Here is a 27,711-nt window from a genome sequence, read left to right as displayed (position 1 = left end):
TTTTTGAGGATTAATTTCATCAGAAATCTTTTTGATAATGTTGTAATCTGTATGTGTAACTTTTCAAAAATGCAAAGTAAAAACATTTAAATTTTTAGTTCAGTCGTTTAATCCGCAAAAATTACTATTTGATGCAAAATTAATTTGATATAAAGAAAAAGAAACCAAATCATAACTGCATATTCTCAAGCAAAGCAAAACTTGAAAGACCACTAAAAACATTTTTTTGGCATGCACACCCATGCTCTTAAATGCATTTAACAGTTCACACACATCTATTTTTTGTCGCAAATGTTAACCTGTTGAAATTTATTTTCATGGTTTAGGCATTTCTAGATTGTAGATTTCAATACAACTTCAATTTGTAGCAGATAAATGTGAATAAATTATATGAAAGTTTGAAATAAAAAAAATAATAAAACAATAAAATGAGAATAATTAGTTATAGATGTTAAAACAAAAGGTGTTATAATCATACCTGCTCCCCTGTACACAGATGTTGGGTTTTATTGGTAAATAAATCTGTCATATTTCACTGCATATCTCGTGTTTAGTGTGAAGTTTGTCAGGTGTTTGAGGTTTTGCCTCGGGAACTAAATAGTTTTTTTTCACAAATCGGATGTTGTTCCACCTGTCAGCCTGGTGTTCCTACTAGATCTTTTTTAGTATATTGTGACAAGGCTCAGGCTGAGTCGCCACAGGCAGCTGATGATTTTCAAAGGTCCTTTGCTTCCGCTCTCTGATTCTGTCTATCCTTCTCCATGTACAAGCTGAACAGGAGACTCTTGTGATTTTGTGGCATATCTGAGGTTTTGTCTGTGAAAATTGTGTTGCTGCATTCAAGCTCTTCAGAGAAATTCCCACAAAAGGCTGCAGAAGCCATATTTATGATTGGGATTTATTTCATTGTCTCTTGTTTTATTCCATAACAAGACACAAAGCTTTCTTCCACTAATGCAACAGCAGAGCAAAGCATGTGCATTAGGTGTGTAATCAAAGTTTATTTGAACCTGAGGTCATTTCAAATTAAGTAAATAAAACAGATTATTGGAGTACATTTGAGTTAATTTAAGTCTTTCTACAGTACTTCATTATTTCATAATTACATGTAACTTGCTAATTCTTTGTAATTATTTGTTAAACGTAAAATTTCAAATGTTTCTACACTATTTTTTGCAGAATAAACACAGTCTACAAGGCAACAAATGAACAGAGCGAGAGAGAGAGATATTTAATCTAAATTAGAACATAGTGTATTTAAATTTATCTTATTTATAATCAATTTTGTGACTTAAGTTATTGTTATTACTGCACTGTGTGTATTTCCTTTTATATGATTATTATAATTATTATATAATATATAGAAGCTACCCCCCCCCCCCATTTTTTAGCTCAGTAACTGTCTTTTTTATCTTTCTCGCTTTCACTGTTTCCTGTCTATTCCCTTATACAACTCTATTGTATTCAGCTCAGAGATCTTTCATGGAGGAGCTTGTCTCAGAAGTAGATAGAGACAGGCAGACAGACGTGTGATGCTTTGCCCCCGAGGCATCATTAGACCAAAGTTACCTCTGGTACCTCTGCTCTGTAGGCCACAAACTTTTAGGTGTCAGTTGTTCTGAGCTCTGGAAAGATGACTAAGCTTCTCATCCCTCAGATTAGCTGATTTAGCACTAGTGTGAAGGCACATACAACACACACACACAGCTGTTTAAATGGATCAATCATATGGTTTATTCCAAGAGTTTGTGCCCCTCAAACATTAGAATGAGGCTAATGAGAATGAAGGAAATATTTTCCCCACTCCTTTTCTCCATAAAACTTTTCAAGAGAGATTTCTAAATCTGATTACAAACTAAAAGCTACTTCATACCTTACACTGTTGTATACCTTCACCTTCACCTACTTTGAATGCTGTGGACTACTTTACTGCTTTTTGTTGTTGTTGCCATTTTTTGATTAAATTATTATAAAGATAATAACCTGTCTGTTATGTGTTTCTTTATAATTTCAGGTTCTTTTTGTGTGTTCCCCCCGCCCCCTAGCTAACTGTTAAGTATAGTTAAATTGTTAATCTTATCGTACCATTAGCCAATCCGCCTGCTAGCTCAGCCTGTAAAATGTGCTAATGTTTATGTGTTCTTGTTTGATCAGGCATTACAGATGGCTACTCATGGGGTCCTATAACAAATGTGTACTGTGTTCCAGTAAATAAGTCAGAAAAAATGTAATTTGTTAGCATTAGCAGCGTTAGCAAAAACAGAGCATTATGTCAACGTTCACAGATAGAGGTTGGGCAGCATGACTAATAATGACATGGAAATATAACAGAAGCTTTGTAAATATTGTAGTATTTATAACTTTCACTTTTGCTCATGTAGGGAGTAGCCATCATGAACTCTCAACTTGGGGTTGAGCGAAGCAGACAGAGATCCTGAGAAGGAACTCTGACTTGTGTGAGCATTTCATTTGAGAAATCCAACATGGAGCTCTGAATTCCCTACCTCAGATGAAAGATCGAACACCGCAAAAGAAAAAGATAGGTAAATGCTACATTCGACCACTCCAGACTAGGGCTGTCACGATATTAGATTTTTCATATCACGGTTATTGTGGCCATAAGAATTCACAATGTCGATATATCGTGATATCTATAGAAACCTCGGGGTGGGGAAGATATCAGTCAAATTATTTTTTACTTTGTTTATTGAGTTTTTATTTTTCACCCAACAAGCATAATATTGATACTGATAATTGCAGGGCACAAGACTCTGGCTTTCTCAGTCTTCTTTGAAGCTCTTATGAAATAACAAGAGAGAAAATACTGTCAAGTTCAACATTATGATGAATAAATATTAATGGTAACACTTTACAATAAGATGCCATTTGTTAACATTAATGTATTAACGAACATGAATGAACAATACATTTATTACACAATTTATTAGTCTTTGTTAGTGTTAATAAAAATCGAGTTATTCAATGTTCATGTTCATAGTACATTAATGTTTACAAACACAACTTGTGATTTTAACAATGCATTAGTAAATGCTGAAATTAACATGAACTAAGATTAATAAATGCTGTGGAAATATTGTTCATTATTATTTATGTTATTTATATATGTTAACTAATGTAATTAACTAATGAACCTTATTGAAGAATGACCACAGATGAGGCATTAAGTGCATGGCACTTGTGACCAACTTAACATTTTACAGAGTTTATTGTAGCAATGTGGTCACTCAGTTTTTCAAGATCCGTTTTAATCGTGTAACTGTTCATAGATTTGAACAAAGAGAGAAATGAAGTGTTACTACGCATAGGCCGTATTGATTGCAAATACAAAAATAAGATGAGTAAAGAAAACGCAGTAATTATTAAAATAATCACCCTTTACTTAAGTATATGAACACACAAAAAACATTGTTAATAGGTTATATAATATTTCCCAGTCTATGACTAGTAAAATAATAACTTACTCTGATGAACACAGCTCTCCTCAGAGTAGCTGTGAGTGCTGTGTCTTCTTCTTGTGTGACGGGTGTCAGAGTTAAGGCACAATACTGCCACCTGGGCACTCAACCAGGTACTGTTACCAAGTATTTACATGTGGTGTCATCATAAGAGAACTGTTCATTTTAAATATTGCGGTTATCACTAATACCGGTATATCCTCATACACTAAATTAACACAATATCGATAATTTTGTATTTGAATATCACTGTTATCGTCAATACCGGTATATCGCGACAGCCCTACTCCAGACACATCGAACTCGTCCGCCTCCGTGTGTCCTCACCCACAATAAAAATCAATGGGTTTCAAGATGTCATAACATTGTGCAGCCTCAGGGATGTAAAACCTACCAAAAATTTAATTGGAAAAACTTTCACAGCTTTTTGACATGTATTAACTCAATATTACAGGTTTTTAAATGGTAGTATCTTTTAAATAGTGTTAGCTAACGGCTTTGTCTTGTTGTACCGTTAGTTTAGCAAAATCATCTGTTTAGCATATTCATTCATGAGTTTAACTGAGGTTGCATACATACAGGCAACATTCTCTCGATTGTTCACAGACCTGCTTTGACCGTTCCAGTACGGCGGACAGCTTACTTTTCTTCTCCTGTTCCAAATTCTTTGTGCAATCCAGAATAGCAGGACAGCTGAAAGGTTAGTTTGAGCTGCTCCCTCTACTGTACCGAAGTGAATTTACATTAACTTCATCCTGAAGCTTATTCATTTCACTTTTGGTGTGAAGGGGCTTTTACATTTTCCAAAATTAGAACTTTTTTATACTAAAAACAAACATGCAAACCCAGGCCAGATTAAGAAAATAACGCAAAGCTAGCGTAACGCAGTCTTTTCCATAAAAAGTTACTAAATAATGCCATTAGTTACTTTTTATAGGGAGTAATACAATATTGTAATGCAATACTTTTAAAAGTAACTTCTCCAGCACTGTTCATCAGACACTGTATTTCAATTTTGAATCCAGTTCCCATCTACTGTGTATACCGTCATCTTATTTTTGTTTTCTCGAATGCTTTTTGAGGTTTAAAGTTTAAGGACATAAGGGCTCATGAATGGATTATCTGGCGGCCATGGTGTGTGTCACAATCCCTGTGGGTTCAGACTGCACACAAACTCATTAGGGTTAGGTGAGAAGAGATGCATGAGACATACACACTACACTTTACCTCCGTCCTGAATCTGTCATCAATTTAAATCAGTTCATCCAGAGTTCCCAGACCCAACGGCATGGTATTAGTTTCAGTGAGAGCTACAGAGGGATCATACACTTTTTGGCAGTGACAGTCAGGGCAGTGTTACACATGAGATTATTCAGAAGCTGAGTACATTAAAGCATAGCCCAGCAAATAATTGTTTCTGAACAACATTAACAGAATCAGGTTTCATGTAAAGCAATAATGCGGCATCCATCCAGTCCTTTAGTCTGGAAAAATGTGTTTAGCAAAGATTAAACCCTTGTCAACATCTTCACTGATACGATCTGAAGTTCATATTGAGTGCATTGATGTAGTGTATCAGATTTATACCTGCTTAAATTTTCATGCTCTCTTTCAGCAGTGTCTATCACTGATCCGTTTACAGTGTTATTCAAAAACCGGTCCGTCTTAGTGTCGGGTCTCGGGGCTAATGACTTGGTGTGTGTGTGTGTGTATTTGTGTGTGTTTGGATCGCTTGTCAGCTCACCGCGTCTACCTGTTTGAGTTTTCCCCGCCCTCCTTGTTTCCCTGTTGTGAACCTTAATTGCTCACTGTTGTTACTCGTATCAATAGCTCAGATCTTCTAGTTGTTCTTGGCACTCACCTTATCGTGTCTTGTCCTCAGGCTCCAGTGTGTTTAGCTGTTTTCTCTGCCCCCTGTTCTTACAAGCGCAGAGCTCTTGGAAGCTTCCAGTTGTCATCCCTCCGGTCTCAGCGGTCATTCGAATTACTGTGGAATGTTACTCATTGGCTTTGATTCATCTGCTTCGACTATTCATCCTGTCACTACCAGTAAACCTGTGAACGTGACTCATCTGCTCTGCCTCCTCTGCTTTAAATAAAGCTTTGAGTAAACCCGCATCTGAATCCTGCCCATTTCTCCTGACAGAACAGTCTGACCAGATTATGGATTCAGTGGGATCAGATCCTTTCCGCTCGGCTCTCGTTCAGCAGGGAGTTCTGTTAGGACAGCATGCCACCCAGCTCGGCACCACCGCGCAGGATGTGGACGCTCTCAGTGCTCGAGTCTCCGAACTCCTCTCCCGGGTGGATGTCCTTCAGCGAGAGGCAACGAGCTGGGGGTCCATTCTTCACATCCGGTATGTCTCACGATTCCGAACCCCATGCCAACAATCCGCCGGTCTATGATGGCAATCCTAACGCCTGTCAAGCGTTTCTCTCCCAATGCTCGCTGGTGTTTTCTCTGCAGCCCCGGCGTTACGCTAACGTCTCAGCCGCCGCCGCAAACATCGGCAGACTCCTGCTCAGTGGCGCCACCTCTTCAGTCAGTTCAGCCAGTTCAGCCGGCCGACAGCCCTCGGAGGAGGAGCCCATGCAGTTGGGTCGTTTACGGCTTACACCACAACAGAAGCAGGAGCATCTGTCGTCGGGGGCGTGTCTATACTGTGGCAAGGGAGGCCACTTCGCCCTTCAGTGCCCGTTAAAAGCCAGGGCCCACCAGTGAGGCGGAGAGTCCTGGTGGGCACGGTTCTTAGTTCAAGCTCTCCTGCAGCACGGACTCAGCTGCCATTCCAACTCTCTTTCCAGAATCGATCCGAACAATACCTCTTATTCCTTTGGTTAGTCCCGTATCACCATGGTCATTAGCTGGCCGTCCCCATATTGCTGACAGCCATAGCGAGCTGATTGAACTGTTTATTATTGATTCCCCTAAGGCTCCTTTAATTCTGGGACAGCCGTGGTTACATAAACACAATCCACACATTGACTGGGTCAGCAATTCAGTTTTAGCCTGGAGTCAGTCTTGTCACGTGTCGTGTTTGGGTGCTGTTTTTCCTCCTGTCTCTGTGTCTTGTGTTCCTCAGGAGGATCCCACTGACCTGTCCGGTGTTCCTGCGGAGTACCATGATCTTCGGGCGGTCTTCAGTAAGGCCCCGGCCACCTCGCTACCCCCGCATCGCCCTACTACTGTGCCATTGATCTTATCCCGGGCTCTTCTCCGCCTAAGGGTCGTTTATATTCCCTTTTGGGTCCTGAGAGAGAGGCCATGGACAAGTATATACGTGAGTCACTTCAAGCTGGGCTCATCTGCCATTCCTCCTCTCCCGCTGGTGCAGGGTTTTTCTTTGTTCAGAAGAAGGACGGCTCCCTGTGCCCCTGTATTGATTACAGAGGTTTGAATGACATTACTATTAAGAACAGGTACCCCCTACCTTTAATGTCTTCTGCTTTTGAATCATTACAGGGAGCTCGGGTCTTCACCAAGTTAGACCTGCGCAATGCCTACCACTTGGTGCGCATTCGGGAGGGGGATGAGTGGAAGACGGCGTTTAACACCCTTTCGGGACACTACGAGTACTTGGTTCTTCCGTTTGGTCTTACCAATGCTCCAGCCGTTTTCCAGGGACTCGTCAACAGCGTGTTGGCTGACATGATTAATCAATTTGTCTTTGTGTATTTGGATGATATCTTGATTTTCTCCTCTTCTCTCCAATTACACACCCAGCATGTCAGACGGGTTCTCCAGCAGTTGCTAGAGAATCAGTTGTTTGTCAAGGCGGAGAAGTGCAAATTCCATGTTTAGTCAATTACGTTCCTTGGCCACATTATTTCTACGGAGGGTATCAAGCCAGATCCTGCTAAGATTGAAACTGTCACCCAGTGGCTGGTCCCTGACTCCTGGAAGGTTCTGCATCGTTTCCTGGGTTTTGCCAACTTCTGCCGGCGATTCATCAGAAATTTTGGTCCGATCGCTCACAGCCTTAACCTCCACTACGGTGTCCTTCATATGGTACCGGGAAGCGCAGGTAGCCTTTGAAATGTTAAAGTCCCGTTTTGTCTCTGCACCTGTTCTGTTGGTTCCAGATCCTGAGGCCCAGTTCATTGTTGAGGTTGATGCTTCGGACGTCGGGGTTGGCGCAGTTCTATCTCAGCGTTCCCTCCAGGATGGGAAGCTCCACCCTTGTGCATTCTTCTCTCGTCGTCTCAGCCCTGCAGAACGTAACTACGACATCAGCAATAGAGAACTGTTGGCGGTACGATTGGCCTTGGGTGAGTGGCGTCACTGGTTGGAGGGGTCAGTGCAGCCCTTCTTGGTCTGGACGGATCACAAGAACCTGGAATACATCCGTTCGACCAAGAGGCTGAGCTCGCGTCAGGCCCGTTGGGCGCTCTTCTTTGCCAGGTTCAACTTCACCCTCTTGTACCGGCCGAGATCTAAGAACACCGAGCCCGATGCCCTCTCTCGTCTGTTCGGTGCTCCGGGGGGGAGGTTGCGGCCGAGGCCATCCTTCCTGAGGGGGTGGTGGTCGGGGCTCTTTCATGGGGTATCGAGCAGCGAGTTGAGGAGGCCGGTCGAGGGGTGCAGGTGCCAGGAGAGTGCTACGGCGGGCAGGTTGCCGGTGCCGGCTGCGCTGCGCACTGAGGTCCTTGAGTGGGGTCACTCATCCAGGTTAGTCTGCCATCCAGGTATTCAGAGAATGTTGTCTGCCATCCGACAACCGTCCATCCAGCTCCCGTTTGAGTATTCTGTTGGTTATACCCACCTCTGTTCCCATCACAGGAACCCGACGCAGCGGTTCCATCCGCCCTGGCCGCAGCTGATCGTTGCCAGTCCTATCCTCCTGCCTATGTGTGTGGTAATGTACATGACAGTGTTAATGTATTTGGTATTGGTGGAATACATCTGTGATGCTGTACTGAGACTTGTTATTGAATGTGTAAAATGAGTAAAGAGAAAATCTACTTCTGTCCACTTTCTTTATCACAAACATACTCTATATATCATAACACACTCTACAACTGTCATCCACACAAACTGAAGAACCCATAATTACTGAAATTTAGTTTTCTTTCATTCAAATGTACTAAATGGTCTAATAATGCAAACACATGAGATAAGTAAAAAAAAAATATTTGATCTGGAACTCTGTAATAAAACAGCAAACTAGCAGCTGCTGTTTAAGAGTCAGAGAAAGGGTAGAACATGCAGAAGAAAAAAAATACTTGATTAACATACAAAGTGGGCCTCAGGTACAAAAAAAATTTAATTAGCAAGCTGGAAGAATTGTTCATCTAAGCATTGTTTCTTTCTCTGTTATGAAACCTACTTAATGAGAAGCAATGATTAACATATTTAAAATTATTAAAAACCATAGCTGACAAATGGGTAAAAGCTGTTTGAAGGATTGGTAGATTGGTTAAGACAGTGAATTTGTTTTTGGGGTTACACCATGATCCTTAATATCATCTAATGATTCTTGCTCTAAATATTCCTGACGAGATTTGTTATATGAACTATTGAATGAATTTTAGATGCTGTCTTCTGTAAATCACAGTTAAAATGTATGATAATCATTATTTCTTTGTTTAGAAAAAGTAAAATTATGCAGGACACAAGGTACAGGGTAAATAAAGCTTTAGAAATGTGAGTTCACAGCTCATCACGGCTGTCATTGTGAAAACCATGAGCACTGATTAATGTCCAGCAGTGTGTAGCACAACATTAGAACAGCGTTCATCCATTATAGACGAGCTCAGCTAGTCACATAGCCTGTCTCTAGCCATACATATTTAACATACACTCACAGGCTGGCTGTCACACATGCGTCTCCACCATAGCCCCAAAGATGGCTCAAAACGATAACAACACGAGAGTCACAGCCGGCCTCAACTCAGTCCAGAAGGGTAGTGTATGGATGTAGATGAATGAACTTACTCTTGTTTTGTCTTGAATGTTGTTTTTTGTGCATCACCTGTGCTGTAAAATAGATTGTATTATACAGTTATATACAGTAGTTCAGTTTAATTCAATTTTTTAAGCATAAACCTCATCAAATTTGATTACATTTATGGTTAAAACCAATTTGACAGTAATCAGTTTGAGTAAATTTTCTACAAACTATAGAAACAACTTTGCTTCCCAAGTAAACTTATCTTGTTTTAGATAATAATTGGTTATTAGATATTACTTACTCATGCTTCTGCGGACCGATGCTGTTTTGTTTCCCACTGTGCCCCAATGGAAAATGTTTTTTCAATCTTCACACATCTCTTGTTCATAATACTAGGAGTTTTAATGCATATTTTTTATGTATTTTTTATGCAAATGCGTGATTTCTGCCACAAAGTTTTAGACAAACACTAATTGTATTGTATTTTATCGACGATAATCATGCCATTTACTGCAGTCATCAGCTGGATGTCTGGATGATTAAGCTGAACTCTGATTCTGGTTGTTAAACTAAATGGTTTGATTTTTTGAGACACGATTATAAGAGGGTAAAGACTTTATAGCACTCAGCTACAGTTATCCTTTTTGGGGTTTGATAGGCAATCATTATGACATCTTTAAAAAAAAAATGGAACAATGAAATGAAGATGAAAACAGAATTTTTATTTTTGGGCGATACTTTCTTTGAGGATGTTAGGATATTTGTACTGGAAAACAAGACTAGGCAAAAATCTACGCAGCAAGTTCAATTTCTGTCAACTTTGAAAACAAATTGAAGCTTAGACAGATGTTGAGCAGACCTGCAATTACCTGCAAAGAGATTCCGAATTCATTTGAGAGAGAAGCATTACATCTTTACTTCATCTGTATCAGAATTAGCTGGAGACACAGACTGGCTTGACTATCTAATGCAACTGTCCTTAAGAAGACGTCTTTAATTATTCAGCTAAAACTCCGCGGTGTGAACGGATTTTCATGGTTTGTTCTTCTCAGGTGTTTGTGTTTAAAGTTCTCTTGGGTTGATATGCAGATGATAATTATATTCTGTCTAAATATGAGCAGCAGAACATTAATCACCTTTACCACTGTGTTGTGCCAGATTTGTTTTATGTAACATGAGGCATTTTCAACTTAAAGGAATAGTTCACCCAAAAATGAAAATGTGCTTACAATTTTATCATTCTCGGTCCATCCAAGATGAGTTTATTTCTTCTTTGTAACAGATTTGGAGAAATGTAGCATTACATCATATGCGCACCGATGGATCTTCTGCAGTGAAAGGGTGCCATCAGAATGAGAATCCAAAAAGCTGATAAAAAAAATCACCATAAACCACAAGTAATCCATATCACTCCAGTCCATCACTTCACATCTTGTGAAGTGAAAAGCTGTGTGTTTGTAAGAAACTAAATCATTAAGGCATTATTTACTTCAATCTTGGATCATAGTTTTATATAATCATATCATCCAGCCCTAAAACTTGCTCTATAGTAAAGCATTATTGACATCATAACAGTACGACTCTTTGAATAGAAATTATGCATATTGATACAAAAAATAAATAAATAAATATATATATATGTATATATGTATATTTATGAGTAACATGCATTTATAGACCTGCAATTACAGCAAGTGTACTGTGTGTGTCCTACACTATACAGTATATGCAGAAAATCCTCTGTGTAGAAATATTAAGTCAACTTCTCTAATATTTCAGACATATTTCACTGTTTACCTCCAGATTTACCTGTGAGTAAATTCCTCTGAAATTAAGTGCAGAGTTAACCAGGGGATAACAAGAGTCAGGTAAAGGTGTCATGGCAACAAACAACTGTAACTATGGTAGCAAACAAAGGGAACTATGGCAAACAGGAATTAAACAAAAGAAGTGGACATAGAAACGATATGAGCCAAAATATATACAAAACAAGAGTCAGGGTAAGACATGCAAGATACATAACAGATGGGGAGGAAAAATTATATTTCAGTGCTTTTGCTAGCAAAACTTTTGCGCTGTCTCACAAGAATATTTGTTTTCCCCATAAAAACTCTTGCAACACTTGTGTACTCTTGCAAAACATTTGTGCTTACACAAAACTATTACATTTCCCCATACTTTGTTTGCTCTCAAAAAATGTTTTCTCTAAAATCACTAATTATTTAGCACATTTATGAGGCCACAAGCTTAATTTTCCTTTATTTTCTTTTGATTGTAAACTAAAATAATAATAATAATAATAAATAAAATTATAATATACAAAAACATAAAAAAGCTTAAATTACATTATAATAATAAAAAAAAAAATATATATATATATATATATATATATATATATAAGCAATACAAAAAGTGCATCAAACTAAAAAAAAGTATGGATCAATTTAAAACATTATAGTTGTGGTAAAACAATGGAAATATATATATATATATATATATATATATATATATATATGTATATATGTGTGTGTGTGTGTGTGTGTCTGTGTGTTTTATTACATGCTTTAGTCTGTTGGGATTTGCCTCTACTAACTTTGTACATCTAGACTTTGCAATATTTGACCACTCTTCTTTGCAGAACTGCTCAAGTTCACTTCATTCTGATGTGTTTGTGGACTGCAATCTTCAAGTTCATTCCACAGATTTTCAGTGGGCTTTAAGTCTGGGCTGTGATGAGGCCATGCTAGGACATTCAGCTTTTTCTCCTTCAATCACTGTGAGCTTTACTGTGTGCTTTGGGTCATTGTCATGTTGGAGGTTAAACCTTCTCATTGACAACTTTCTGGCATAGTGCATCAGATTTTCCTCAAAAATTTGCAAGTGTTTTGTCCCATTCATTTTTCCTTCTATCCTGACAAGTGCTCCAGTCCCTGCTGCAGAGAAACACCCTCATGACATGATATCTCCACCTCCATGCTTTAATGGAGGAATGCTGTTGTTTAAATGGTGAGCTGTATTGGATTTCTGTCAGTCATATCGTTTGGTGTTGAGGCCAAATAATTCAATTAATGAATCCTCAGTGGTGTGTTTTGGCAAAGCTCAGTCTGCCTGCATGTGGCATTTCTTGAGGAGAGGCTATTTTCTTGCAACCCTCCCATACAAGACATACAGTATTAGTGGAGAATTTGTGATATTGTTGTCACACAATGACCACTGTTTGTCATAAATTCCTGCAGCTGCTTCGGAGTTTCAGTCTGCCTCTTGGTCGCGTCTTTGACCAGTTTCCTCCTGCTCTTTCGTCCAATTTGGAGCGACGTCCTGATCCAGGGAGGGTCTGTGTTGTAACAAATACCTTCCACTTCTTAATAATAGACTTCACTGTGCTTCTAGGCATTGATAAAGCCTTTACATGTTTTCTGTATCCATCTCCTGACATGTGTCTGTCCACACCGTTATCTTTTGAAAGTGCCTTGCCACACATAGTTGATTGTTTGCTTAAGTTCCTCTACCAAGGCCTGAAATACTTCAGGAAAGCTCTTTTCATGCTGAGCTAATCAAAATGACCACAGCTGACCACAGTTGAATGTTAAATGGCTTTGTGTGTAATTGAAAAGATGATCATCTACACCAGATTGAGTTTTGGAGAGGGTGATCCTTTTTCCAACTCTTTGATACTGTTTTTTTTGTCTTTCTCTGATATGACTATGTTTTATCATTCAATTCAATGTTAATTGCAAAGCAAATACTGCTGGATAAAACAAAACTATGTCCATCTTCATTTCAGGCTTAAAAGCAACAAAATGGGATTATTTTAAAGGAAGGTGATTATTGGACAGCCTACCCTTTTTTCAGTTCCCTCCCTTAACTGTTGCTCATATCCTGTCGCCTAGCAACCGTGACAGCGCTAAGCAAGACGCGGGTGAAGAGCTCATCGTTCTCTCCCCGGAGCTTCATAAACACTTCTGTCTGCTCTTTCGTCCTTAGAAGCATTAAAAACAGCTTCAATCACTAACAAATAAGCTGTTTGTAAGGGGATATTCACACAGGCAGTAAGGAAGAAGCTAGTTTACGAAAGTATATTTTTTTTTTTTTTTTTTTTTTACATATACACGTACAAAATATATATTTTTGAAAAGCCAGTTTTTAAAAAACATCGAAAATAATACTCCTCCCCCACTCCGCTACAGCTCGCCACGTCCTGCTAAAAAGAATTATGGGATAGGTAGGACGCGAAAGGATCCACCACACCCATCCTTCCAATTCGGGGAAAAGGAGGATGCATTTGTGGGCCGCATTTGAAAGATCCTACGAATTTGGAAAGCCTTCGTCGCGGCGCTGTGACGTAACATCCTTCAAATGCGTCCTCCGAAGGATGTAGACCCTGAATTTGGACACAGCTATTGATTGACACTGATTAGCATGCTCAGGTGTGTTTGATTAGGGTTAGCGCTAAACTCTGCAGGAAAGTGGATCTTGAGGTCCAGATTTGAGGATCCCTGGTATAGTTGATGTGATGTCTACTTAAGTTGTGTACAACAACAACAAATAAAAAAAAAATTGCAAAATGAGCTGTGTGGGAAAAACTGATCTCACACACTGAATGAAATGAATAGGAAATTGGACGTTTTCTCTTTGTTTGTGTCAGCAAAACAGTCAATATCCATACAGCAATCGGCTTAGTTCTGCAAAATTTTTCATATGTAGTCTGAATTGCTTGATTTGCTTGATGGACTCTTTCAGTCTGGTTGGTTTAAGATGTGACACGCTGAAATTAAAGAGCTGTTTGCTCTTCTGTTTGCATGACTAAGGCCCTGTCCAGCTTTTTCTATGCGGTTTGGCAATTTGTCCACTCGCAGGAAATGCATCGGAGTGTTTGCTATTCCCTGTGTTCCATTTGGAAGAGCTCATCCCTATAACCTTCAAAGGGTTTACCCTCTGGAGTGAGAGTTTCGAAGGGTTGAAAGGTGTAGGGGACCAAACAACTCTTTCTTGAAGTGCCTTTCTGCGTCATAATCATGCAAAGAATCGGTGTTACAGGATCATGGGAGCCTGAAGTTGTACCCTTCAAAATCCTTCATCAATGGCACTCATTCATTCATTCATTCTCCCTCCTCTCCATTAGTGTTGAGACCACTGATCTCTATATATATAACTGGATCGCTCATCGCGTTCTAAACTGCCAACAAACGGTGAAGTCACCGGAAGTGTTCAATCCGCCCTCTTACTTATCCCTACCAGAGAGCACCATTGAGTTACATTCAAACTGCTGTCCTAAAATAACTCGATTTGAAGCAAATCAGTCAAACGGGACTCATTTTTATGTTATGTGTATGTAAATTCATCTTTACTTCAGATGTTATCTGCAGTGTTTACGGTCTTTTGCGGCAGGATAAGCTGTACATTTAAACCGTTAAGGTGGGTGTGTCTGCTGCGCACTGACGACACAGGTAACTGATCAAACACACACAAAAGTCATTTCTTTATGAACATAATTATTCAGGAATTATTAAACATGAACGTAGTAGAATCAGAAATGGATTCGAATATATTACAATGAATAATAAAATTATGTTGTTAATATTGCTCTATAAATAAAAACTTAACTTACTATCTGGGAAATAAAGCTTTATGTCTTTAAATCCATTCTGTATATAGATTAAATTCAGATTTCAGAATGAGCAGTTTGCAGTTTGTTGTATGTGTTGAGGTAGTTTCTGTCTGATGTTTATCGTGTTCATGATGCTCACTACTGTTATGAACGTAGCTTTTTAATAAGTAGGGGAAATTCGCAACATTTAAAAAAATAACCGTTTACATGCCTAGAGTGTTTGCATTGTAATAATGTATAGAAATACTTCAGATTTATAAATGCTGACTTGTTAGGTGATGTTTTCTCATTAAAATCATACAATTTCCTATTAATTCAATAGAACGTTTACGCACACTAGGGATTATCAATATGGCGGCGCGGCGGCTTCACTTTCATGACGTCATGAGCAATCCAGTTCTATATTATAGATCAGTGGTTGAGACACAGATGGTTGGTCAAACATAAACCGCACATTGACTGGACTCTTAATTTTGTTCTGGCATGGAGCTCTTTTTGTTTATCTCAATGCTTCATCTCTTCCTCCACACTGCCCGTACTGTGCGATTGATCTGTTGCCTGGCACTTCTCCACCTGGGGGGCACCTTTACTCTCTTTCCGGGCCTGAGAGGGAGGCCATGGAGAAGTACATCAATGATTCTCAGGTAGCTGGCATCATCTGGCCCTCTTCCTCTCCGGCTGGGGTGGGGTTCTTCTTCGTGGGGAAGAAAGATGTATCACTCTTGCCATTGATGTCATCGGCCTTCGAGCTCTTGCAGGGGGTGACCATCTTTACGAAGTTGGACCTTCGCAATGTTTATCACCTAGTTCGGATTAGGGAGAGGGACGAATGGGAGACTGCCTTCAACACCCCCACAGGGCACTTTGAGTATTTGGTCATGACCTTTGGACTTTCTAGCTCCCCGGTGGTCTTCCAGGCACTCGTCAATGACGTGCTTAGAGACATGGTTGACTGGTTTGTATTTGTTCATCACGACGACATCTTGATCTTATCCCAGAACAAGAGCGGCCAATTTTTACAGGTGGTTCATTCGGAATTTCATCCAGGTCGCCCTTCCTCTGATGGATCTCACCTCCACTCTAAGACGTTTCTGTTGGTCGCCGCAGTCACAGGCTCACGCTTTGTTTCTGCTACCATTCTTGCTACTCCTGATCCGTCTCGTCAGTTTGTTGTGGAGGTGGATGCATCAGAGGTGGGAGTGGGGGCGATTTTTGTCTCAGAGGTCACCTTCGGATGACAGAGTACATCACTGCACATTTTTTTCTCATCTTTTAACCCCATCAGAAGGGAATTATGACATTGGGAATAGGGAGTTACTGGCTGCTAAGTTGGGGCTGGAGGAGTGGCGCCACTGGTTAGAGGATGCGGAGGTCCCTTTTATAGTTTGGACTGATCATAAAAACTTAGAATACATCCGCACTGCTTAACGGCTTGATTCCCGACAGGCTCGCTGGGCACTGTTTTTCCGGATCCTCTGCATTTGAGTTCTCTCGCTTCACATTCCTGACACTTGGCAGCGCTTCATAGCATGTTTTATTACATTATTGTATGTTTATAGTGCCATGCAAAGATGAAGACAGTGTGCAATAACTCCTGGTCTTAACCTTTGTTGACATTTGGCACACATGGAGCGGTTATTTGCATTCAGTGGGCATAAAATATATATGTACATTTCTGCACATAACCTCAGTGGCATTTGAGTTGAAATTGTTTACTAAAGCAGTCTGCGAATACAAATCTATACAACTGTACATAATGTGGAGTTGCTGGAAAAAGTGAAGTGACGGGACATTCAGCCAAGTATGGTGACCCATACTCAGAATTCGTGCTCTGCATTTAACCCATCCGAAGCACACACACACAGAGCAGTGAACACACACACACACTGTGAACACACACACAGAGCAGTGGGCAGCCATTTATGCTGCGGCGCCCGGGGAGCATCTGGGGGTTTGATGCCTTGCTCAAGGGCACCTCAGTCGTTGTATTGAGGGTGGAGAGAGCACTGTACATGCACTCCCCCCACCCACAATTCCTGCCGGCCCCAGACTCGAACTCACAACCCTTCGATTGCGAGTCCGACTCTCTAACCATTACCACGACTTCCCCATGGGTTCACATACTTTTTCTTGTCCAAGATGAGCTAAATTCTTCTGAAATTACAAGTGACATTTTCACTGTAAAAAGTGAAGTACGTGTAAGGGATCTGGGATGATGCAGCAGGGGAACAGAATAATATTCTAGAAAATGATAGAAATACACACTGCATAGCACTAGAGTATGGTTTTAGGCAGAAATAACTGAAATCCCACAGGAATTTAAAGAGGAACTTCAACCAGATGCAGTCTGAAGCTGCTGATCAGACATACGCAGCAGTCAGGAGATGTTTTTATTCCGTTCTTCTTTTCAAACCTGTTTAGTCCAGGCATATGTTTGAGCTTTTCAAAGCACTGCATTTCCACGGGACTTAAGTCAGCCAGTTTCTTGGGTTTGAACAAATCAATTATTGATTCATCCCCAAGTTTTCATCATTGTAATATTGCGAGACTTGGATTCTTTTGCATTTTAGATCACAGAAATACATCTTGATCATCTACTGTAGAATTTCCTGAGACGTTTTCACATGCAACCAGTGTTTGAGTTCATCGGACAAAACTGTAAGTCATTCAGGCCCCGAGGTAGCATTTCTTATATATTATTTCACTAGTGGAAGCTCCAGACAATATTGCAGCAACTCTGTGGAGCATCCAGATGTTTTTTTTTTTTTTTACCAATCCTTGCAAACCTTTTCTGTCTCATGGGCCTCTACATCTTTCTCCCGAAGTCCTTGAACAGTTCTTTTGATCAGATCTCATCGCTCTAAAACAGAATACTATCCAGGGATCCAAAATTGGATTATTTTTTGATATTGCGCTGCAGGTCAGAAGGTTCACATCATTTTTCTGGTAATGTTCACTGGCACAGCTTTTTAGTCTGCCTGTTCATTATATTTAGTGTCATGTGTGTGAGCGAGTGTATGTCAGAGATCACACAGTCAGCTGATCATTATAGCAAAATAAACACTGACAGGGATACGGATCAGGTCTTATATCACCCTGAAAGGGTATATTTTGTGATAATGAACAGCTGACTGCATTATTTCACAGCTATGTGCTGCTTTCCATGAAAACTATGCACTGTGATGTTCCTTCATTTCCACTGCTTACAGCATTAGACAAAAATGCAATGTTTTATATAAGTATAATTACATATGTTACACAAATTATTATAGGACAGAATATAAACATAGCATGAAAAGTAATTTGTTTTAAAACCAACATTAATTGTAGATTTTTACCTGGTTCACAAAAGTGTTGAGCTTCTTGACTGAATATGAATATAGGTTTTCTTGCACATAACTCTGTTAATGTATGATTTCCTTCTATAACAGAAACTTTAAGATAAATAAATCTTTATATTACATCTTTATTATTTAAATGTATTTTATTTTTTGTAATGAACAAAACAAAAGCAAAAGCATGGACTGTTTGTTTTAGTTGTTTTTTTTTTGTAGTATTTAGGGAAAATGAAACTTAATAATTTGAATTAATAAAGAGACTATAAAGTGAGATCATGAGAGTGACATGAGAATCAGTCATTTGAAAGAGCTGAGTAGTAGTTATAAATAATATTTGCTGAGTAGGCAAGGTCTTTAAATTAGACATTTGTTCAATAACATGTCTAATGTGAAACCTCTTAAGCGTATAAAATTTAAGTAAGTTAAGTGAACTCAGCCTCTAATCTCTGAGTGAAGAGGTTAGTTATTGTGACAGTAAAATGTGACCTTAAAAAGTTCTGATGAAAATGTAATATTAATGCATGATCACAAGACAATAAAGTTTGTGACAAGAGAAGAAGAGACTGAGATACTTGTTTGGATGTGTGCTGCAGATATTGAGGGAATAAAATTAGGTGAGGCTGTTCAGACTGTGAGCTTTTGAAATGCTAACTACTGCTGTGCAGTGTGGAAATGGAGAACATTCTCTGTGAGTCAAACCAGAACCCACAGCGGAGCCCACAGTAGAGGGGTAAACATATTCGAGCTGCAGTGCGGAAGGGCTCAGCAGAAGAGGTACACCACCTCAAGCCATTAAGCTTAACTTACTGAACACAAGCAGTCTTTCAAGCAGTGCAAAACTTCAGGGAGTCCAGTGATTATCTTACTGAGGGCATTACTGAAAGTGCTATATTGGAACTGTGTGCGTGTGTGTGTGTGTGTGTGAATCCGCCTGCCAATAGACACAATAAAAATTCTGTTAACTTCATGCTACATCAACTTTATTGGCAGCTGTTCCCATAAATTCACTAAATTCACTTTTTGAACCTGTAAAATTCAGTGTATATCTATATCATTATTCATAAACTGATATAATGCATATCTATTATATATCACGAGGTACACCTCCTTCTTTGCAATTGGATCTTTGCAATGCAAAAGTGAGCTGTTTCCATCAAGTCATCTAAATCCGTACCACTGAGTGCCAGGTAAACCGTGCATCTTCGATTTTGCATGTGTATTTCAACTTTACATTAAAATAACTTTATATTATATTTCTTATAATATAATTATATAATTGTACAGCAATTGGACACCTGTTGTTGTTTAATTGGTCTTTATTGATACATTAAGATAGGATTTCAATATAATGTTTTACAGGTTAAAATTTATACATATTTGTCTTATTAAATCTAATGTAATTTCATATAGTTTATGGTAAGTTTAACCAGTGTACAGGTTTGTATCTACTGTATACATGCTCAAAACACTAAACTGTCAAAATCTAAAAACTAAAATGTTAGTGAGTTAAAGATCCAAGAGGTGATTATCTGTAGCAGAACTAGACAGGTGGAGCTGGGGGAGGTTGAGGGTTTCCGCAAGACTTGCTTACAGCAAACATTAAACCAAACTATTTAAATTGTGATTTGCAAGCTCATTGGCTACAGATGCAACAAAAACCAATCAGCTTGTGTCTTGTAGTGAATGATAGCTAGCAGATTGCGTTAAGGCCCGTCATCCTGCGCCATCTAGAGTTTCATGAAAAATGTGATATTTTACCAAATATGTTAGCATTTTAAACAGAAAAACATTCATTTGTAATAGGAACAAGATACACTTCATGTTGGAGGTTACTGACAACAAGACCTAATGCTGTTGTGAAGTGTAGCTCTGAGGATCTGCAGTATGACACCACTCTCATAGATTTTGTTTTTATATGTTTTGGCCACATACATGTAACAAGATCAACTGAAATACTGATGTTATTCAAACAAAGTTACTAATGAATCATTTGTGTGTCAAAAACAGTATTTGTATACAATATAACCTGTGAACAAAAACGTTATTTCAGAATTTGGGGCTAAAACTTAAAAGAAAAAAAAAGTCAGGGTGATGCTATTCTGATATCATAATGATAAACATTCTTATTTGCAATATTGGCATTTCTTGAAAATTAAACTATTTAATAGGCATAATATGTATTATTACTTAAAAAACTAGACTCCTAAAAAAAATTGGTTATTGATATTTGAAACTTTTAAATGAATAAGATAAGTTTTTCTCAAATACTGTTCATTTGTTGCACTGTTCATCTGTTTGAGTGACTTTTTAAAATCTTTTACCTGCAATTTAATCATAGCATCACAATGAATTCTATTGTGTATAGTCCTTTAAATCTGGGAAGTTTACTTCAAAATATTGCAGCAGATCAACAATCATGTGTAATAATGGTCATGATGAGCTGGAGAAATCAAAGAGATATGCTGTGGATTATGTTAGCATGTCTGAATCATTGCTTTGTGCAGAGTTCATGTAACATTTAAGTTGTGAGGCAAGATATAGTGAGGCGAGGGACCCAGTAACCAGTGTTTGAAATCCCACGAGAGACACTATGAGTTTCATTTCTTTGAAGCTACAGAAGCCTTGAGAAACTCGTTACATTTTGGAAACCCGAGAGACCAGTTTGGTCCTGTCCGAATGCTCAGAGGAAAAAGGCTGTGAGTGCTTGTGGCTATAGAAGCTGCATTCTCTGTATCAAAACATGTTCTTCAGAATCAAGTATAGAATAGATAAGATGGGTATGTTATTTTATGATAGCTACTGTAGTCAATTTAATGCCTTATATATATGCAAAAAAATTAAGTTTTGCTAAGCTTCTGTGCGCTGGCGTCCTCCCACAACAAACACTTGCAGTTATCCAAATGAAACAATACACATTTTAATGCTATAAAAGTGTGCACATCGAGAAAAATAAACAGCAGATGTTCATGATAACAACTTCTTTAACTTGAGCAAACGCTGCCAATACACGTACATTTGTTAGTAAAGTTAATAAAACGAAAACATGAATGTTTTAATGCTATTGAATAAAAATAAAATGATCCACTCGAAAGTCTCTGCTCATCATGACAGGACCTGGATCAGTGAGCTGCGTCTTGGGCCGATGACGTCACTTCCAGGGAGGCATGTTGTACACGCCCTCGTCCCTTAACTCCGCCCCCACATCAAAACATTGCCACAGAGAGGCATGCAGAAAAATGAAGCGCAAAGGGAAAATGGTATCGCAAGCTCGAACTAGACTGACATGCAAAATAAAAGCAGCGTTGCAAATAAATTTAAAGACCATGGAAAATATGTATTGCAAAATCATTTTTTTCGCGCGGTTTCATTTATATTTTGAAATTCTTAATTTTTGTTTGCAAAAAGCACATTTATTTTCCTCAATACTTAAATTTTCGTTTGCAAAATTTTTTTGTAATTTTTTTGCGTACTGTCTATAAAAGGCATTAAATTGACTCCATACTACTGTATATAGTCCAAAAAAATAAATAAACAAATGTATACATAAGTATAACTTCTTCCAGACTGAATTTCCCTCTCTCTCCAAAATCCCACAAAATACATTTTTGAGTACTCTTGAGCAATAAGCAACTTTTGTAGTGTGTAGCATCATCACTTGGTGTATTATATCTAGGTCTAGTCAAGAGGCAAAAGGCAGATAATAAATTACCTTTGATGCATGGACAACTAACAATGACAGAATATATTTAGAACAACATGATGGGTAATCATTTTTTACAAGACTTTAAAAGTTTCTTTTATGAAGTAGGTCAATGGCAAATGTTTGTCTATGGTAAAGAAAACGAAAAACGTACTTATAAATGTACAATTTGTATTCATGTTGCTTTCACATGGTTCTTTGACATATATAACATGTAATATCAATGCAAGTTTAATTTTAATGCCATATTGTAACCAGGGATGTAGTGGAGGCTAAACGCACGTAAACGCCGTTTACGCACCTCCCAAAATTCGGAAATAGCGTTTACCCACCTCTAAATTGAGTTTATCCACCTCTAAATAGCCTACAGTTCCTATGACATTTTAAATTAAGCTTATGTCGTTTTAGTTTCATATTGTTCATTATTAGTTTCATAGGTTGTTTGTTGTTAAAGAAGAAGTCTTTCATATTGCGCTGCAACTTGTCAGTGTTGACCAATTGCTTGCGGTGTTGCCAGTAGTGGGAAGTTCGGATCATTTTACTGACTCGGATCTTTGAATCTCGTTCAGCAAAATGAACTAATCTTTTCTCTTCCCGTCTCTATCATAGACAGTAAAAGAAATGGACACAGTGACCCCATTGGAACTCAATTGAGACAAGTGAAGCCCATTTTTAGCGTTTTTTTAGCACTTCCGTTTCTGACGCGCAGACTCAAATGAAGCTTGACGACGTCAGCAACCTGTCTGACAGATGTAAATCTTCTAGTAGCTGTGCGTGCAAACTGCCATCGTTAATCTTGCAGAGACAGCGAGCTTGAGCGGGGAGTTCTTTTGCGTGAGTGAGCAGGAGTAAGTATTCTGATTAATTATTTTGTATAGTATTTTAAAATGTAACACCAGTATGCCATATTAAGTTAATTGCCTGCGAGCTTCTCCTCCTGTCTGTACGGTAATGCGACAGAGAGTCGAGTGGTTATGACGCAATCGTTAGCCTATTTTTTTACAAAAACTGTTTATACGGGGCCATAATGTAACATAGAAGGTAATGGAGCCCTTTATACATTTTCGTGTATCTTTAGAAATAAATAATGGACAAACAGAGTCTTTAAACGCCTCAGATGTAAAGTTATTCGCTGTCAAAGTGACGCCAAAATGAATGGGAGTCAATGGGAATGCTAACGCAAGTGAAGTTCTGCTAAAAGATGGCAGCCCCCACCCGACTTCAACTTCCGGTCGAGTTCCTTGCCCCCTGGTCTCTATGGGACTGACATGAAGAATTAAAGACTCGGACCTCACCTGTCGATTCAGAACCCATATGTTGTGTAATGCGCATGTGCGGTCAACACAAAATGAACGAATCACTAAGACAACTCGGTAGTCCTGAGTCATATTAAAGATTCGTTCAAAATGAATGACACGCAACAGACTGCATCAAGATTAAAAAATGGATATTCAATTCAATTCAAGTTTATTTGTATAGCGCTTTTTACAAAATAAATCGTTACAAAGCAACTTTACAGAAAATTATGTTTCTACAATATTTAGTAGTAGCTAGTAGTTTGTGCACATTTGACAGGATTTTAGAAAAAATAAAAATAATAATAATAATACAAGACGTAGTCAGCTAGACGATGACGGATATCCGGCAATTAATAATAATAATAATAATAATAATAACGTTCATTATTTTGAATAGAAATCATCACTCATACAGCAGCCATTCATCTCATCTCCGGTTTATTTGTGTTTGTATAAATACAATATCCACGATCCGCCAGGGCTATAGTCCAATGGTGCGCACATTTGAAGAGATAATAATTTTATGACATGTTTGTAAAATATTTCGTCATACAGAATAACTTTTTCTATTCATTTTACACTGATTTATGCGATCTGAAGACAGCTAACAGAGCTAACGATTACTCTCCTCTTATTGATTCGCGTCAGCTATGGCATTAGTGCAATATCATTAGTTTGTAAAGCTGTCAATCATCTCACGTGAACCACGTGACCAAAAGGATGTCCTTCTGAAATGAAGCTGCCTGTGTCATTGCAGTCTGTGTCATTGATAAAATATATGAAAGACAAAAGTAAAAAACAATATTTGATTCCAGCTTGTTAAATGTGAATATGTTCTAGTGTATTCTCTCCTCTGTGACAGTCAACTAAATATCTTTGATTTGTGGACAAAACGAGACATTTAAGGGGGGGGGGGGGTGAAATGCTCGTTTTCACTCAATATCCTGTTAATCTTGAGTACCAATAGAGTAGTACTGCATCCTTCATAACTCCAAAAAGTCTTTAGTTTTATTATATTCATAAGAGAAAAATAGTCTGTACCGATTTTTCCCGGAAAAACACGACCGGCTGGAGGCGTGACATGTGGGCGGAGCTAAAGAATCACGAGCGCCAGTAGGCTTTTGCGTTGAGAGCATGTGGAAACTGTGACATTACCGTGAGGGAAAAACCATCATCCAAAAAAAACCATGGGTAAAAGTCAGATTCAGATCAATCGTGACCCTTTTTCGTTGGGATTGCATCATCCTTAAGAAAAATAAACGATACGCAAATCCGTCGTCAAACTGGGCCTTGTTTGTAAAACAAGCATCTTCGAAATGCAGGGAACAAACACAGACACTTGCACAACTCCGTTGATGCTCTGCAAAAATAAACTCCATCCACTGGTCCCTTAATGCTGTTTTTTTGGTAATCTGTGGAGGGTTGTCTTGCCCTGGTGTAACCCCTCTCTACTGGTTCATTCTCTCGACCCTCCCGGAAAGGACCACACAGAGACCAAGGCTGAGCTCATCAATCGCACGTTTACTGAGTCGAAAATATCTGAGAATATGTGAAATGACACCAAACAGATTAAGTACAGCTCATCCGGTCACGTAACATTCTCCTCAACAGCTTCATAAAACTGATTTATCAATTCAACAGACAATAAATCAATATCTTTGTAATTAAGAGCTCATTCTTTTTTTTCCAAACACAGAAAACATAGCATCATACAAACATTAGTACATCATACCTGAGAATATGTGAAATGACACCAAACAGATTAAGTACAGCTCATCCGGTCACGTAACTGTCAAAAATAAATAAGTGTAAAAATAACGTGAAAATACAAAAGATAGAAATACCATGTGCTCCTAACGTGCTCGACATTGAGTTTCATATAACTACAATTATTCATCAACTCTATGTCTCTTATGACTCAAACATGAAATAAAACACTTTTAGTACACATTTTGACCTTAAGGATAAATAAAATCATGCCTGACAACATTTTATTTCTGTTCGACCGGAGAGAGATTTTCCACCTACCATTCTCCTCAACAGCTTCATAAAACTGAAGAGAATATGGCCGACTTAACTCAATTGTTATCATACTCGCCTGTAGGTGTCCCCATATCCTTTTCTTTCAGATGTACTTAACACATTATATTCAATTAATCTCAGAATTATTTTACAACATGAACAAACATTTTGGCAAAATACATTACAATTTTATTTTACCTGTTACACTGGCAACCAAAAACACACTTCTTTTGTGACATTTGGCGACGCTCTCGCTCTGATCAGTGAAGTCTGTTGTGCTCTCAGTGTTCTGCTATACTGGAGCGCGCGCTCTTCCGGCAGAAGTGCCCTAGGACCCATATAAGGAAATTCTGCTCTATCTAACGTCACACAGAGCCATACTCGAAAAAAACTTTCCGAAACTTGTGACAAACCGGAAGGAGTATTTTTGGAACAGAAATACTCCTTCAAACATACAACTTAATTTTTGAAACTTTGTCCATGTTCAGCATGGGAATCCAACTCTTTAACAGTGTAAAAAACTCGGTATGCATGAAATAGCATTTCACCCCCCCTTTAAGGACCATTCCTGGGTTTTGGGGAAACACTGATCCGCATTTTTCTGACATATTATAGACCAAACAACTAACCGATTAATTGAGAAAATATTCAACAGATTAATCGACTATGATTTATGAAAATAATACCAAATCCATAGGCCCTAATCATTACGTACAAGTGCATTGCATTGGAATCCCTGGATATAAGCCTCCCTCTCTATTCCTCTTTTTTTTTTATTGTTCTCTTTGTTTTATCATTTAGTAAACTATAGATTTCAACCTTATTATTCCTTCTTGAAACTCTTTAACAAGAACTTAGATTAATGGATTGAATAGTGATTGTGTGACCTATATGAGGGAATAACCAGTGATACCCTTGGTAGTAATATCAAATGATAGCCTATAGCGATGTCATCAGGATACACATACACTGGTAGGCACTGGCCCACCTTACCTTGACCACGATGTGGTCACCCAGAATTTATAGTTTACCCACCTCTTTTTTTACCACTAAACCTCTGATTGTAACCATCAAGTAAAAAGTATCATATTATATAACACATTGAATATATGTGAATTTATACTTGTTAATAATTATTTAAAAAGAGTTTGTACTGCATCTTCATAGATTTTATATTTTTATTTCCATTAGTTTAATAAATATCAACATCAAAATCACTCAATAAGATGTTTTTATTTTATTTTTTTCTAAAAATGAATTCAGCATCATTTCACTGACTCCTGTAGCTGAAGACTCAACAACTTCATACAGAAAAATGAATACTTGTCCGGAATTAATTTTATTCCGAAATCCATTTCTTATGACTTCCGATACATGATCACAACTGAAGATCAGGTGTAGCTGTTTCTGTCATACATTTCCTGACAACTATTCTCCAATTACAGTATAGCTGGAGGGAGGCATATAGTATCAGACCTGACTCAGCACATGAAATACAATAGCTCAGGGAAGTACATGAAACATATATTTCATCAGAGAAGTTAAGCTGAGGTATGCTGCTTGTGCTCACGAGGATTCAGGTAGACAGGCACATATGGGACTTCTGAGCTTTTGCTCCCTTGATTTACTTTCATTATTCCCTTCTTCCTTGTGTGCTCTCTATATTGTGGCTGCTCAAGGCTGTTCTTCCTTTACCTTCTTAAGAGGCCAAGCACAACAGAGGAAAAACACTGAGCTAAGCATGAGTAATGAGTCATAAGAGCAGCTGGAGTAATGAGTTAGGATGAGTTTATTCAAAATGATTGAAAAATCCAATACGATCACTAGTAATATGATTTAATGGTTTATCATAGGTGGCACTGTTACCAAATTGATGTGGTGTGATCAATATGAGGGGACAGTAATTTATAAAGTTTAGTGTGAATATGTCTAAGCTTTGCAGAGATACAGCCTCAAACACAGTTTGGCATAATGCCATCAAACCTGTAGATATGGAAAATGAAAACCAATTTGTCTATCGACACAAAATCCATAACGTTTTGCCAGCATGGTCTGAAGATGATCCGATTAGAAATTGGTAAAAATCTGGGCAATGATCTAGGACAGGGATCCTCAAATCTGGACCTCGAGATCCACTTTCCTGCCGAGTTTGGCTCTTACCTTAATCAAACACACCTGAGCATGCTAATCAATGTCTTTGGGATCATTAGAAAATCAGAGGCAGGTGACTTTGATCAGGGTTGGAGCCAAACTCTGCAGTGCATTGGACCTCCAGGGCAAGATTTGAGGAAGGGGGGTCAAGGAGGAGTTTAAAACAGTCGGGATAAGGAAGTTTTACCAATTATTGCATATTTGGTATCAATGTTCTCAGCATGATC

The 27,711-nt window shown here is 38.5% G+C and overlaps 1 long non-coding RNA gene across 1 annotated transcript; it reads right to left on the bottom strand.

Annotated features, from left to right (window-relative positions):
- Positions 1-24,812: 24,812 nt before the first annotated feature.
- Positions 24,813-25,367, bottom strand: LOC113111165 (uncharacterized). The gene is made up of 3 exons (XR_003293269.1): positions 25,340-25,367; positions 25,044-25,100; positions 24,813-24,850 (listed from the first exon to the last, which is right to left on the bottom strand). It is a non-coding gene; the product is annotated as an uncharacterized LOC113111165 (long non-coding RNA).
- Between the last annotated feature and the right edge of the window lie 2,344 nt (positions 25,368-27,711).

This window comes from Carassius auratus, chromosome 2, assembly GCF_003368295.1.
Source record: "Carassius auratus strain Wakin chromosome 2, ASM336829v1, whole genome shotgun sequence".
Taxonomy (NCBI): domain Eukaryota; kingdom Metazoa; phylum Chordata; class Actinopteri; order Cypriniformes; family Cyprinidae; genus Carassius; species Carassius auratus.
Note: the sequence above shows the minus strand (reverse complement) of the source record. Positions and strands in the feature narration are given on the sequence as shown.